General features: G+C 37.2%; 1 protein-coding gene and 1 non-coding gene across 4 annotated transcripts in view; both read left to right on the forward strand.

The window, feature by feature from the left end:
- LOC127881603 (uncharacterized) overlaps positions 1–13,202 on the forward strand; it is a 638,632-nt gene that overhangs the window by 201,856 nt on the left and 423,574 nt on the right. The window lies entirely within an intron of this gene.
- Trnas-aga (transfer RNA serine (anticodon AGA)) lies at positions 12,502–12,583 on the forward strand. The gene has a single exon. It is a non-coding gene; the product is annotated as a tRNA-Ser (tRNA).

The following is a 13,202-nucleotide window of genomic DNA, read 5'->3' on the forward strand; positions in this document are numbered from 1 at the left end:
TGATTTTAAGCAAGCATTGTTTTATTTTGTTCGTGCCGAATCTAATATATTTCAAAAAGATCAGTCACTAACCTGCTTTTTCTATTTATCATATCTCTACGTCCCCGATTTTAAAGAAATAATGAAAAAATACTAAAAAAACTGCCACTTTAGCAGGAAAGAATATGACTTTTGTGGTATGACGTGTTAATAGTGGCGTCATGAGTACGCGTACTTAATATTTGTTTATTTTTTTTTTTGCTTTTTGTGTTGCATTTTGTGTTTAAAATATATTACATATTGGTATCAATTTTTTGTTGAATCAGATTCTATTTTACTAAAATGAGTACTTAATAGTTGATTCCGAGTAATATGACTATAAGAGTCCACCGCGCGTGAAAGCTATATTTCAGTATTGCCGAAAAATATATTCCACAGTGGTTTATTTCTAAAATGCACGTCTGATGATGGGATGAAAAGGTACCCTTCCAAGAATGAAACAATAAACTATTATGCATTTAACTTGTCACCTTATTAAATACACTTCACAAATATTAAACAAAGTTAAACTTAAAATGGTTTTGCATGAACGTGTTTGCTCATGTAGCTCTATATCATCTTTTTAATTATTTACGGTAGGCAGGGAGTTTAATATTAAATCAGCTAGGGTGGTTTCATTTTAACTGTTTGTCAGCTAACATCTGAATAATACAATAAAGTAAGTATACAATTAGTGTGTGCATTTTGTAAAAGTGTTACCATTATATAGAAAAAGTGAGTGAAAGCTCAACCTTTATAACAAATAAAATCTTCGGAATGCATCATTTACTTCATATTTTATTATTTAAAATTAACTTTATTCGTAGTATTTTCACAAAATATACGTTGCACATTAAGAGCATTCTGCAGATGATAATTGCTACGCGATGTTCCAGTGCAGAAAGGGCACAGAGCAAATGCTACCACTTCTATAACAGTCACGACGCGCATAGCATCACTAACAGGACTTGTTACGTTAAATCGGACTTCCTTTTTATAAAAGAAATAATAAGCGAAAAAACACACGAAAGAAACCTGTACAATTACCGGTTCGTTTATTGAAAATCAAAAATAAAAATCGGTTAAATAAGTCTTTGTAACGTTATTAATTTAGAATTTTATAAATACAAATGTTGCTGAAAAACATTTTTGTTATTTCGATTGTCTTAATGAGGTGAGATCCAGCGGTCCCGGGGTAGGCAGATCGTTGTATACAATTTAATCTATCTATTATAAGTATTATGACCATGATATCTTTGTTAGAACATATATTTGAAAATCATTTTTTGAAAATGCGAAAATCGGTAAACAAGTCCATTCAAATTTGATTATAACATTAGTTTATTATTAGCAATTGTGTATATTCATCAACTATTTCATAATTATTCTTTATTAAAATTGTTTGGAATCGACCAAACGCCAGCCTTCGTTGAGTCCGCCTTGTTTAATTGAACGTATTGAATCATTTAACAAAGGAGATATCCGTTGTCTTACACAATTGATATTAACTGTCATAATCAGCAGATCTAAATGTTCTGTCATGGTCCCCTATTTTTCGAGCTTTGGGGTTATTTTAAAAGTATTTTATTTTTCTAGGGTTCAATATGACATTATAGTATATTATTTCTGCGCAGCTACTTAATTTATTTTAGAAAGAAAAGGGCAGGCTAGTCGTTCGAGCTTATTTAATGGTTAAACACTAGTAGTCCGCTCATTATTTTGAGTGTGCGGCACTGATCATATGTATCCGCATTGTATATGCATGTATGTTATTATTTGAAATTACTTTCATAAGAAACAAATATTTATTTTCTGTCAACATTTATTTTACTAGTAAATTGTTTAATAGCGAACGCTAATTTCTTACTTTATATTTTATTTCAATCATATTACAATTTGCAGCATTTATTTCATTTAAATAATAAGTTTACAGTTGTGAGATTATCGGTCATAAAACGGTTGGTTTCTGAGCAAACACGTGTATGCTTTGAACGTAAAGCATATAGAGATCAGCGTTTATGCGATTAGTTTAAAGCACGTGTAGACAGTTGTCAAACAATACACATCACATGTTAACATTCGTAATAGGAAATGGTTAGAAAGTGTTACTGGCTAGAAATCCTCGCAAATCTCGCGACATGCCTCCCCATTAATGTATTTGCTCAGGTTAATAACGAATCAGATACATGCATTTTACACAGCTTTGTTTCTACATCAGTCGACAAGTGACGGTGTTAGTCACCAAAATCATACATAGGGTTCCTTAATATTCAGCGAATAGTGATAAAATAAATATTTAAACGAGTGTAATAATCAATATTAAAACGTGTGTATGACACAATGCTAAAACGACGACAAATCGCATTTACCCACAGTGCAACCCCTATAGGTCTAAATAATGTTGTAAATAAATATGATAAGTAAATAATTTTCCCCATTTGCACACTTTTAAAACATTTTGGATGGAGCGTGTCGGCAGGGCTAGTAGGGCGCGCCTGGCGAAATACCATCTCGACCGTGCACTCTGGCTCTGTTAAAATGATCCACCCATCATAACCAAATAAAGAATGGTGACGGTTTTTGTTGTTGTTTTTCCTACTGTAGTGTAGATGATGCTTTCCCGTAGTGTAGTGTAAACAGTGCATGGTACCCGTTATATGACAGGAGTGTTAAATGAATAAGTTAGGAAATTCTAATTAACCCTTAAATGTAAACCAAACAAACGCAAACATAAACCAACGGTGGCGGTTTTTTCTCTTGTCTATCGCATGCTCTCTTATATTCTTTATATTTTGTGGTTTATAGTGTATGATATTTTATATATATGCGACGAGTAAACAGTCTAATTTAGGAAAGAAGCCGTATACCTACTCTGCAATTTGCTAGATCCTCACTCACTGCTCCTATATGGTTATTAGTGTGTGTGTTTAATTGATTTAACTAATACTGATAAGACTAACCTAACTGCCTAACATGTCTTCCGCGAGAGACGTTAAACAGAAGTGCAGTGTATCGGTGCTGTACACCAGGCACTTCAAAGAACCTCTAGAAGCGGGGCTTTTCCTGTATCACCCTCAAAGCCCCACTAACACCTCTCCTGGGACGGAGATCTCTATAAAATCACACTTAATTCAGTAAACAAACCATCAACAAAAAAAAATCATAAATGGTAATAATAATAATGATAATAATGATGGTGGTGATAATAATGGTTATGATGAGAATGATGGTTATGTCTGATCAATGTTGGGGATGATAATGATGTTGGAGGTAATCATGTTGATGATAACAATACTAATTATTGTTATAATAGGTCACACGTTTTACACTTAATGAAATATACACCTAATCATTTATCCATTTTGTATTATAACGGATCTAATATGATTAACATTTTTATTATTGTAATATAATTCTCCTCTTTATCTATTTTTTTTATTGTATTTTTTTTCTACCAGTGAACGATAAGGTCTCATTGGCCACCGTGCACATGTGTATTTGTATTAAACAAATAATAATAATACTAATTATAATAATAATAAACCTTCGGTGAAAACCTGAGCAGTTGGGGTAAATTTGACCTACTTTGGTTCAAAATTAAAATATTTCCCCCTGAAAAGTCACAGGTGCAGGTCAGCACATAAGGTAGTCGTGAAGACGCCGCGATGACCTGTAAATAAACTCTGACATTCACACACAGAATTTAGTCTTTTCTCTTGTGGATGCGAGCAGAACAAGATCTGAAGAAGGCATAGTATATCTTTATAATCTACTTCTCGCCAACAATTAGCATTACGAGCAGGCGCGTGTCACTGCTAGGAAATTAAGAAAGAAGTGTATAGGAGATAGAAAATACATACATAATGTATTTGTGAGACATAGAAACAATGGTGAAAGTGTTGGTTAAAAGAAAAAAAATACAGATAAAAAGTTGAAAACAGCCAACCTGCTTAGAAACTGTGGCCTAGTTTGGTCACCCCCTGCCTAAACTGGTCAAGGGTATGTGTCTGTACAATATTGGCTGGTAGGGAGTTTCATAGGATAATAGTAGCTGGAAAGAGGGTGCAGATGTCTAGTGAGCCGGGTCGGAGGAATGACGTAGGGAGGCATTTGTACAGCAACCAGTCCGTGGACAATTTTGTAGAACATCAGTAGCCGGGAGTCATACCTTCTGTTCTCAAGAAAACGCCACCCTAATTGTTCTATCATGTGTGTGACGCTGTTGTGATATGAGTGGTCATGTGTGACCCATCGAGCGGCCCTGCATTGGACCATCTCGATCTTGTTGATGTTGTATTGTGTGTGTGGGCTCCACACTGAGCTGCTCTATTCAAGTTGTGGGCGGACCAGGGTTTTGAAGGCAAATTCTCTAATGCGTAACTGTTTTATGGGAATGGTGCGTTTGATGAACTTAAGTGTTTGACTGGCTGTTGCGGTAACTTGGTTTATGTGTTTATTCCAACTGAGGTCAGATGTGATGCTAACACCCAAGTATTTAAAATCACTAACTGTCTCAAGGGTATGTCCGCTGAGTGTGTAAGTGGATTTGTAGGGGTGTTTTGACCTGATGATGTTCATAACCGTACACTTGGAAGGATTAAATTCCATATCCCAAGAGTGTTCCCATTTTTGTAGCCGATCTAGATCTTCTTGCAATGTGTTTTGTACAGTGGGATTGTTGATCGTGATATAGACAGCAGTGTCGTCAGCAAATAAATTGAACTGTGACACTATGTTTTCTGGCAGATCGTTTATGTAAAGCAAGAAGAGAAGAGGGCCGAGAACAGAGCCCTGAGGGACGCCTGATGTGACTGGTACCTCGTCTGAATTGTCACCATTTACCAAGACGGACTGAAGTCGACCTATAAGGAAAGAGTTGACCCATTGGAATGTGCTATCTTAGATGGCTCGTTGGTGCAGTTTGTAAAGTAACTTCATGCGATTGACCTTGTCGAACGCTTTCGAGAAATACAGGAGTATTAAATCAGTTTGTTGACCATGAATAAGGTTCCTGGATAAGTCCTCTACAAGTCCTATGAGCTGTGTCTCGCATGACCGTTTTGACCTAAAGCCATGCTGAAGATGGAAAAGAATATCGTTGACCTGGAAGTGTTTGGTAATGTTTTATGTGACAGTGCGTTCCATGACTTTACAAAGAACACATGTCAGTGAAATTGGCCTATAGTTCGCGGGGTTACTTTTGTAGCCTCTTTTTAAAAAGAGGGGGGGTGACGTTCGCCTTGATCCAGTAGGAGGGGATAGTGTCTGTGTCAAGAGATTTTTGAAAGATTCTGGTAACCAAGGGGGCAATCTGTACACTTTTTTTAAAGACAATAGGCTTGATATTGTCAGGGCCGCAAGCTTTGCAAGTCTGAAAGTTGGACAAAAGCTTTTGGACACCACTTTCACTTATTGAACTTTCAGGCATTTTGGGGTATTTTGGCTTAAGGGTGTTGCTAAACAGGGTTTGGGCTTTCATTAAACAGAGTTGACTTAATTTTAGAAAATTCATTGGGGTGAAGACGGACTGGAACTGGCGATTGAGGACGTTTGCTTGACCTTGCTATCAGTGTTGAGTTTATCGTTTTCCAGTAGAGGGGCAATACCTTGGGTATCCTGTTCAGCATTTTTGATGGTGGAGAAGAGCTTCTTACGTGAGATATTTTGACTTATATGGGGATTGTCTGGATCAGCGGGCTGAGTTTCGAGCACATATTCGAGATAGCTGGAGTGGGCCTGATTTATTTCTTTTTTAACCTGATTTCTGAGTTTTCTATACTGTTGATTGACCTGTGGACTGCCAGTTTTCTGTTTTAGGTACATTTTATTTATTTTTCTTATTTGTCTTGGATACTTTGGGTGATCCAGGGAAGAAAGGGTTTTGATCCCAATCTCTTTGATGGAATACAGAGGTTTGATCCCTCTCGGAGAAGGTCCTTAAATTAAGTCCATAGCTCTTCGATGGACTTAGATTGGTAATTTGTGAACATGGTAGAGGACCTAGAAACAATGTATTGTTGAAAATGACCCAGTTGGCTTTACGGAATGAGTGTACAGTACGGGGCTTCTGTCTATTTAGTCGGGGTTTGATTTGGACGATGTCGTGATCAAAGATACCGGCTACTGACTTTACAGATTTAAGGAGGGAGGGGTTTGACGTAAAGAATACATCTTAAGTATTTGTTAATCTTGTAGGGGAAACTGACCATTTGTTGGAGAGAAAAGTCATTTATAAGTGATAAGAGGTATGCGTAGAGTTTAGTATACAATAATAGGTCTGCACCGTTTGCGTAATTACATTGGATGCATCAAAACGGTGCTGCCCGGGCTGCAAAGTGCCTATTGTAGGGATTCTTCAGAGGGTAAGAGACGTCAAAGGCGCGGTGGTGGAAAATTACCGAGGGCTTGCAGGACGTGGAGTTACAGCTTCATCGAAGCCGGAAAATATTGAAGACAGAAGCTCCGTTAGAACAAGAGGTCCCTGTACGTCGTATTGTTAATATTTTAGGCGTCTCAATTACTGTTCAGTTTCTAATCATTAGGCAGGCAGCCTGAGAAAAATTAGTAAATCTTCATTGTTATTTGTTTATTGGCCTTCTAAGGGTTGCGGAAGGCACATCGGCATTGGGAGGCCACGCATATAGCGCTCGGTGGCGGCCTCAGGAAGTCGGCCGGCTAGCGCTACATTTTATAATTGGTGTTGTAGTTTACAGAAAACCGTATCAACGAAAACTATATTATAACAAGTTACCTAGTATTTCACAAATGTGAGAACAGAAAATAAAAATTAAAATATTGTTATTTAATCAGTTTAATTACATGTTAGTGGAAGTGAATGACAATAATCGCTTCAAACTATATAACTGAAGTGTATTGTTTAAAAAAATGTTTAAAGTATATAGGTTTTTTTCATCATTTTATAAATGCGGTCTTGCCTATTAGATCGATAAAAATCATGTTGTTTTTACTGAAATAGCGATAGTTGTCCTTGTTTAGCTAACAAATGCATTAAAATTCAGGAATAAACATGTTTTTAATGTTATATTTAGTATGGTTCAACAGATAGATTTGGAAAGGAACGTGGACAAAATGTTGAAATTAATTGACGCAAAAATAAAATGTCAATATTTGAAAATTAAAACATGTCTTCAGCATATCTAATAACGTTCATGTTTGAAATTTTCTTGGACAAAATATCGTGTTTTTGGTATTGGCACTGTTAAAATGATTACCTTTGACGTCATCAAAGTGCGGACGAACTAGTGTTTCACGATTTGGTAAATTGACAAAATTAAGGAAAATTGTTTCAAATTTGCAAATGTTCGTTGCAGTTATTATTTTTGTGAGTAAACAGTAATACTGAACTTTAACCAGGCTCTAAAATATCAATCATATGCCTCTTTAGACGATATAAAAACCTGAACATCATGCATCGTTTGAACGCAAAACGAAGGAATAATGTTGTTGTCGTTCTAGTGTGTAACACTACAAGGATTGATTATAAAAAGTATAAAATAAATCACTCGTATAAGCACGAATGGCCGATTTGTCTAAGCGTTAAACTTTTACTCCAGGGGTAAGTGGTTCGAGCCCAGTTGACGGTTACTTTTTTGTCTTTCTTTAATGGTATTCTTGTTTTTTTACAGAATTTGTTTAGATGCAATGTTTACAGTTATCAATATATAAATATATAAACAATATAACTATAGTATGTGGCTAAAGACAGACATAAATGGACATACACAACCTCTTGTAGAATCGCCTTTAGTTTAGTTTGAACCTATTTTTTTTAGCTTGATTGCAAAGAAAGCTTAAGGCGTATTTGAAACGCTCTCGAGTCCGTTTCCTGGGACTTTAGTCTTGTTGTCTGTGTGATATATATAAACAACGCCCGCACAGTGGGGATCGAACCCGTGACCTCCCGATCGCTAGGCGGACACCATATCCACTACGCCACGGCGAATGTATGTTTATTTGGCCTTTTACAGCTTTATTAAGGTTTCTTTCTGAATTGTACGTCGATCACGATCATCTGAGTGTTAGTTATATGATGCTTTGTTTTTACAGCTATAGAATAAAGACGAGAGTTTGTTGTCTAGTTTTTTGTGTTTTCATTTCATTCCTCAGAAATTCATGATTCTGCTGCTCTCATCTATGTTTAACCATTAAGTAATTAAATAGTCATAACATTGAAGTCTCTTGCCGTTTTATTGCTATTGAATCTGAATCGTGTTGCTGTGAGGTTAACTTTAAATTGCCTTTAAATATTTCGCTAAATTTTATGGGCCAAGTGTGAGCTTTGGGTCTCCTGAAAATCGGAAAACATAATCTCCCTCCTGATAATATTTCTGGAGTTTCATAATTTGATTATATCAGTATTGAACTCGTTGGTAATCCAAATATCAATAATCCATGTTCATTTCTAATATTTTTGAAATTGCCGCCCACAGATTTGCTTGCCTGTTGCTCATCTACATAATTGGCGTTGTTTCATTCATGAAATTCGTGCGCCGCGCCGAGGGAAAGGAACTCTTGTCGAACTAAGGATTTTGGTCCAACCTGCCTGGATACATAAAGGTTAGGTACCTGGAACAATATCATCCGCGATTTGGGAAAACAGGACTTAATGCATATGCGTAAAGTGTCGCCCCAGATAAGCATGTGAAGTCCGAAGTTAAAGTATTAAACCGCGCTTTGAGAAAACATGGAATAATGCAGTCTATAAAGGCTTATCACGGACAACACGTTCCGCCTATTGCGAACATTTTCGCTAAGAAGCCACTAAATTTGAACGAAAAATATCATAAAAGCGTAAAGTGTCGTCCCTAATAAGCACGTGCGTACTGCATTAAACCCCGTTTTCATAAGCGCGGCAAAATTATTTGAGCCGATTTGTAAAATCGTGGTAACACACTGGCACCAGGGAGTCGAATGATTTTAGTCCGCTCTCAAGCATGATCTTCTAGTATTTTTCGTTTTCATTAGACGTTCGACCAGCTAAAAGGTCTTCACGGTGGCCACTTACTAAAAAGGTTCGTCGCTGGAACTGGAGATGATATGGCTTGAGGTCGCATGTATCTATCATTATACATCATGATGCAGATGCCACGTCCTTTAAAGGAGCGGTGGCCGTATAGAGCCTCCTGGCGAAATAGTAAAAAAAGTTATACACCCAATTTGTATTTTATCGTCCATGCGTTTAATAGAAATATCAACGGCGCTCTGCTCCACCCATGCCCCTTGCATTTAATTAGTCGACTCCTTATGGCTCGAAGTCGCGTGACCGCCAAGAAAACTTTGAGGGATATGACCTTCGAGCCAAAAGATTGACAATATTATTATTTGTTTGCTTACAAAAACAACAGCACAAACTAAACTTTAAGTCAAAGCGCCGAAGGTACTGAATTTGTTCGCTGTTTTATAATCTTAGACGCAATTCAGTTTTCAAAAGTATGTGATAGCTCTTTATATCGCAAGTTTGAAATGACCACAACCAATTCAAATTTATAAAGAGTGTGTCTTAAAGCACATATCGAGATGTGTTTTTTTATCAAATAATAGATACAGCTAATCGGTGTGCACATGCTAATCTTATTTGACATGCATTAAGCCCTGTTTTCCCTGAAAGCAGCCAATATGTACAGATTTTAATGATAAACACTAGACTGGCCAATGTTGTCTTACAAGCTGTTAAATACAATTGAATACATTCACAAAATTTAGTGTACCAGTGGGAACTATAAACAGGCAGATGCGCTGGTTAGAGCAGTCGCTCATATCCTAGCATTCGTCGTCTGCTTAATTTTACTGCAGTTATACACACAGGCAGTCACGGGTTACAGTTCCAACCGTAGTAAAACCCATACTGATTTGCAAACTTGTCTCTACATTATTTGTGAGCTAACGCTCACAAATAGGGACGAAACAAAATAACACAAGTGTTGTTAAATTAACATGTTGATATCCTATGTTGCAGAGTGGAACGCTATTCGTCATTAGTCCGTGAAGGAAGAAATCTGCGTCGTACAACTCCATATAACAGCATACGGCGTGTGGACGCTTGTCCGTCTGCGTCGTACAACTCCATATAGCAGCATACGGCGTGTGTACGCTTGTCCGTCTGCGTCGTACAACTCCAAATACAGCATACGGCGTATGTACGCTTGTCCGTCTGCGTCGTACAACTCCATATAACTGCATACGGTGTGTGTACGCTTGTCCGTCTGCGTCGTACAACTCCATATAACTGCATACGGTGTGTGTACGCTTGTCCGTCTGCGTCGTACAACTCCATATAACAGCATACCGCGTGTGTACGCTTGTCCGTCTGCGTCGTACAACTCCAAATACAGCATACGGCGTATGTACGCTTGTCCGTCTGCGTCGTACAACTCCATATAACTGCATACGGTGTGTGTACGCTTGTCCGTCTGCGTCGTACAACTCCATATAGCAGCATACGGCGTGTGTACGCTTGTCCGTCTGCGTCGTACAACTCCATATAGCAGCATACGGCATATGTACGCTTGTCCGTCTGTGTCGTACAACTCCATATAGCAGCATACAGCGTATGTACGCTTGTCCGTCTGCGTCGTACAACTCCATATAGCTGCATACGGCGTATGTACGATTGTCCGTCTGCGTCGTACAACTCCATATAACAGCATATTGCGTGTGTACGCTTGTCCGTCTGCGTCGTACAACTCCAAATACATCATACGGCGTATGTTCGCTTATCCGTCTGCGTCGTACAACTCCATATAACAGCATACGGCGTGTGTACGCTTGTCCGTCTGCGTCGTACAACTCCATATAACAGCATACGGCGTGTGTACGCTTGTCCGTCTGCGTCGTACAACTCCACATAACAGCATACGGCGTATGTACGCTTGTCCGTCTGCGTCGTACAACTCCATATAACAGCATACGGCGTGTGTACGCTTGTCCGTCTGCGTCGTACAACTCCATATAACAGCATACGGCGTGTGTACGCTTGTCCGTCTGCGTCGTACAACTCCATATAACAGCATACGGCGTGTGTACGCTTGTCCGTCTGCGTCGTACAACTCCATATAGCAGCATACGGCGTGTGGACGCTTTCCCGGCACAGGCTAATCTGGAGCGACACTATACCCACGTGCATTAAGCCATGTTTTCCCAGAACGAGGCTCATATTTACCCAAATATTTATCAAGTATCATGTAGAAACATTCAGTGCGTTTTGTGTTTGCTTAATGCCTGATATGTGAATGTTTGTATTTATTAAACATTGTTTGATGATATTAATGTGAATTATCGATATATATTTTATTAAAGAATCGTTATTATATTACTATCGAATTATGTCAAGTGGTATATTCAATGATGATGCGATGAGAGTGATTATAACTGATGATTAATGATGATAACCGAGGATAACTGAAGTCAACCGATGATAACCGAAGCAATGGCTTTTTGATTTCGTTATTATTACACCGAACAAGAATGTTGTAATTTGTTAAATACATTTTAATCGCCACATACCGGTAATAGCAGAATTTTCGATAAAACAACCGTCGCAATGGCGATATAGTTAATTGCGTCTGTCAGATCTTGTCCAGATTGTAACTTCATCATCGATGCACATTTTTACTTAAATGCCAGACACGATCACTATTCGAAGACGGTGTTGTGGAGTGCAATGCATGTATGCATAACTAAAGAATCATAATCACACTTACAGGTCAGTTGTTGAATACTAGTATGAAGATTCAACAGCTGGACCCGACTGTAACTTTCCGATAAATCTGGAGATGTTAAATGAATAACTGAAAACAAAAACACTGAAATATTTACTCCCAAGATCATTAAGGTATTAATTCAATCATGTATTACCGTAACCTTTCAGATCTGGAGCATAGTTGTAGAAATCGGTTGGGATGTAAAGGAAATACATTTATTTGTAGAGTAAAGCGTCTAGAATGCATTGTAATGATAATTTTTAAAGTACGTGTATTTTCTTACAAGGCGTTTAAAAGTGATATTATGGGCATTTTTCACTGTTAATTTGAGCTGAAAAGAATTAACAGGCCAAAAGAGTTAGTTAATTTGGTTACTGGCCAATTATCTGCAACTCATCTTTCTTCTAATTGTTTATAAAAATATATATTATATTCGATATTTTACATGACTAACCCAAACAAAATAGTGTCCTTGTGTCGTATGAACGAATCTGCACTAAAACTAAATTTAGATTCACATTGAAATCGTATCATTTTCATATTCAAATGCATTATTTTTTTCTTTCCGGGATCTTGTTTTAGCATTATAGTATGTTGATGCTGCATTAACAAATATAAGTGTATATGAAGTGAAAACACCAAAAATAAAAAAAAGGTTGCGATATACACCTATAAATTGTTAGATGCCCATATTATCACTTTAAGGTAGTGCACCTCTAATGATTTCCCGCGATTTCTTCGAAGGTTGAAGAGCCTACTATTAGGTGCCGTAGCCTAGTGGTTAAGGCGACAGACTAGAAATCTTTTGGGATATTCCCGCGCAGGTTCGAATCCTGCCGACGACGTATACTTTTTTGCGACGCGTTTTATTTATTTTCTAACGTAATTTGATTTAATATGGCATATAAGCTATATTTATTGTTAAATATGTTGCAAATTGTATGCACATTTTTCAATTATTAAAATTAAAACAACGTTATGGCGAAATTGGGTGATTTACTGTTGAAAATACGAACCATGCATGTTGCATTTTTATTTTTATTTCAAAAAGTAAACGGTAAATCTGCCTAGTTCTTGGTATTTTTGCTGTATATAGTGTTTCTGTAAAAACTAAGTTTAAAATATGACTTAAATGATACTATTTTGAATTTTATGACACTTTGTTTTTAACCGACCCAATTTTTACTTGGCTGAAATCACTTACATTTCATGGTGCTCTTCCATAGATAAAAATTTGTAAAAAATAAATGTCTGTAAAAGAATACTTATTTCATCTTGTTTAAACTTTAAACACCTTTACAGCATCTGTACACACCAACTGCATGCCCATATTTGGAAATTTGAATGAATTATGGAACTTTTATATACCCCAGGGGTGAAAATAAACTGGACAAAAGCCGAGCGTGAGGGTGGTTTTGAAAAAATCGGTATATTTTTTAAAAAAGCATGGAAAGCCTACCTACA

The sequence above is a fragment of the Dreissena polymorpha genome, chromosome 1, assembly GCF_020536995.1.
Source record: "Dreissena polymorpha isolate Duluth1 chromosome 1, UMN_Dpol_1.0, whole genome shotgun sequence".
Classification (NCBI taxonomy): domain Eukaryota; kingdom Metazoa; phylum Mollusca; class Bivalvia; order Myida; family Dreissenidae; genus Dreissena; species Dreissena polymorpha.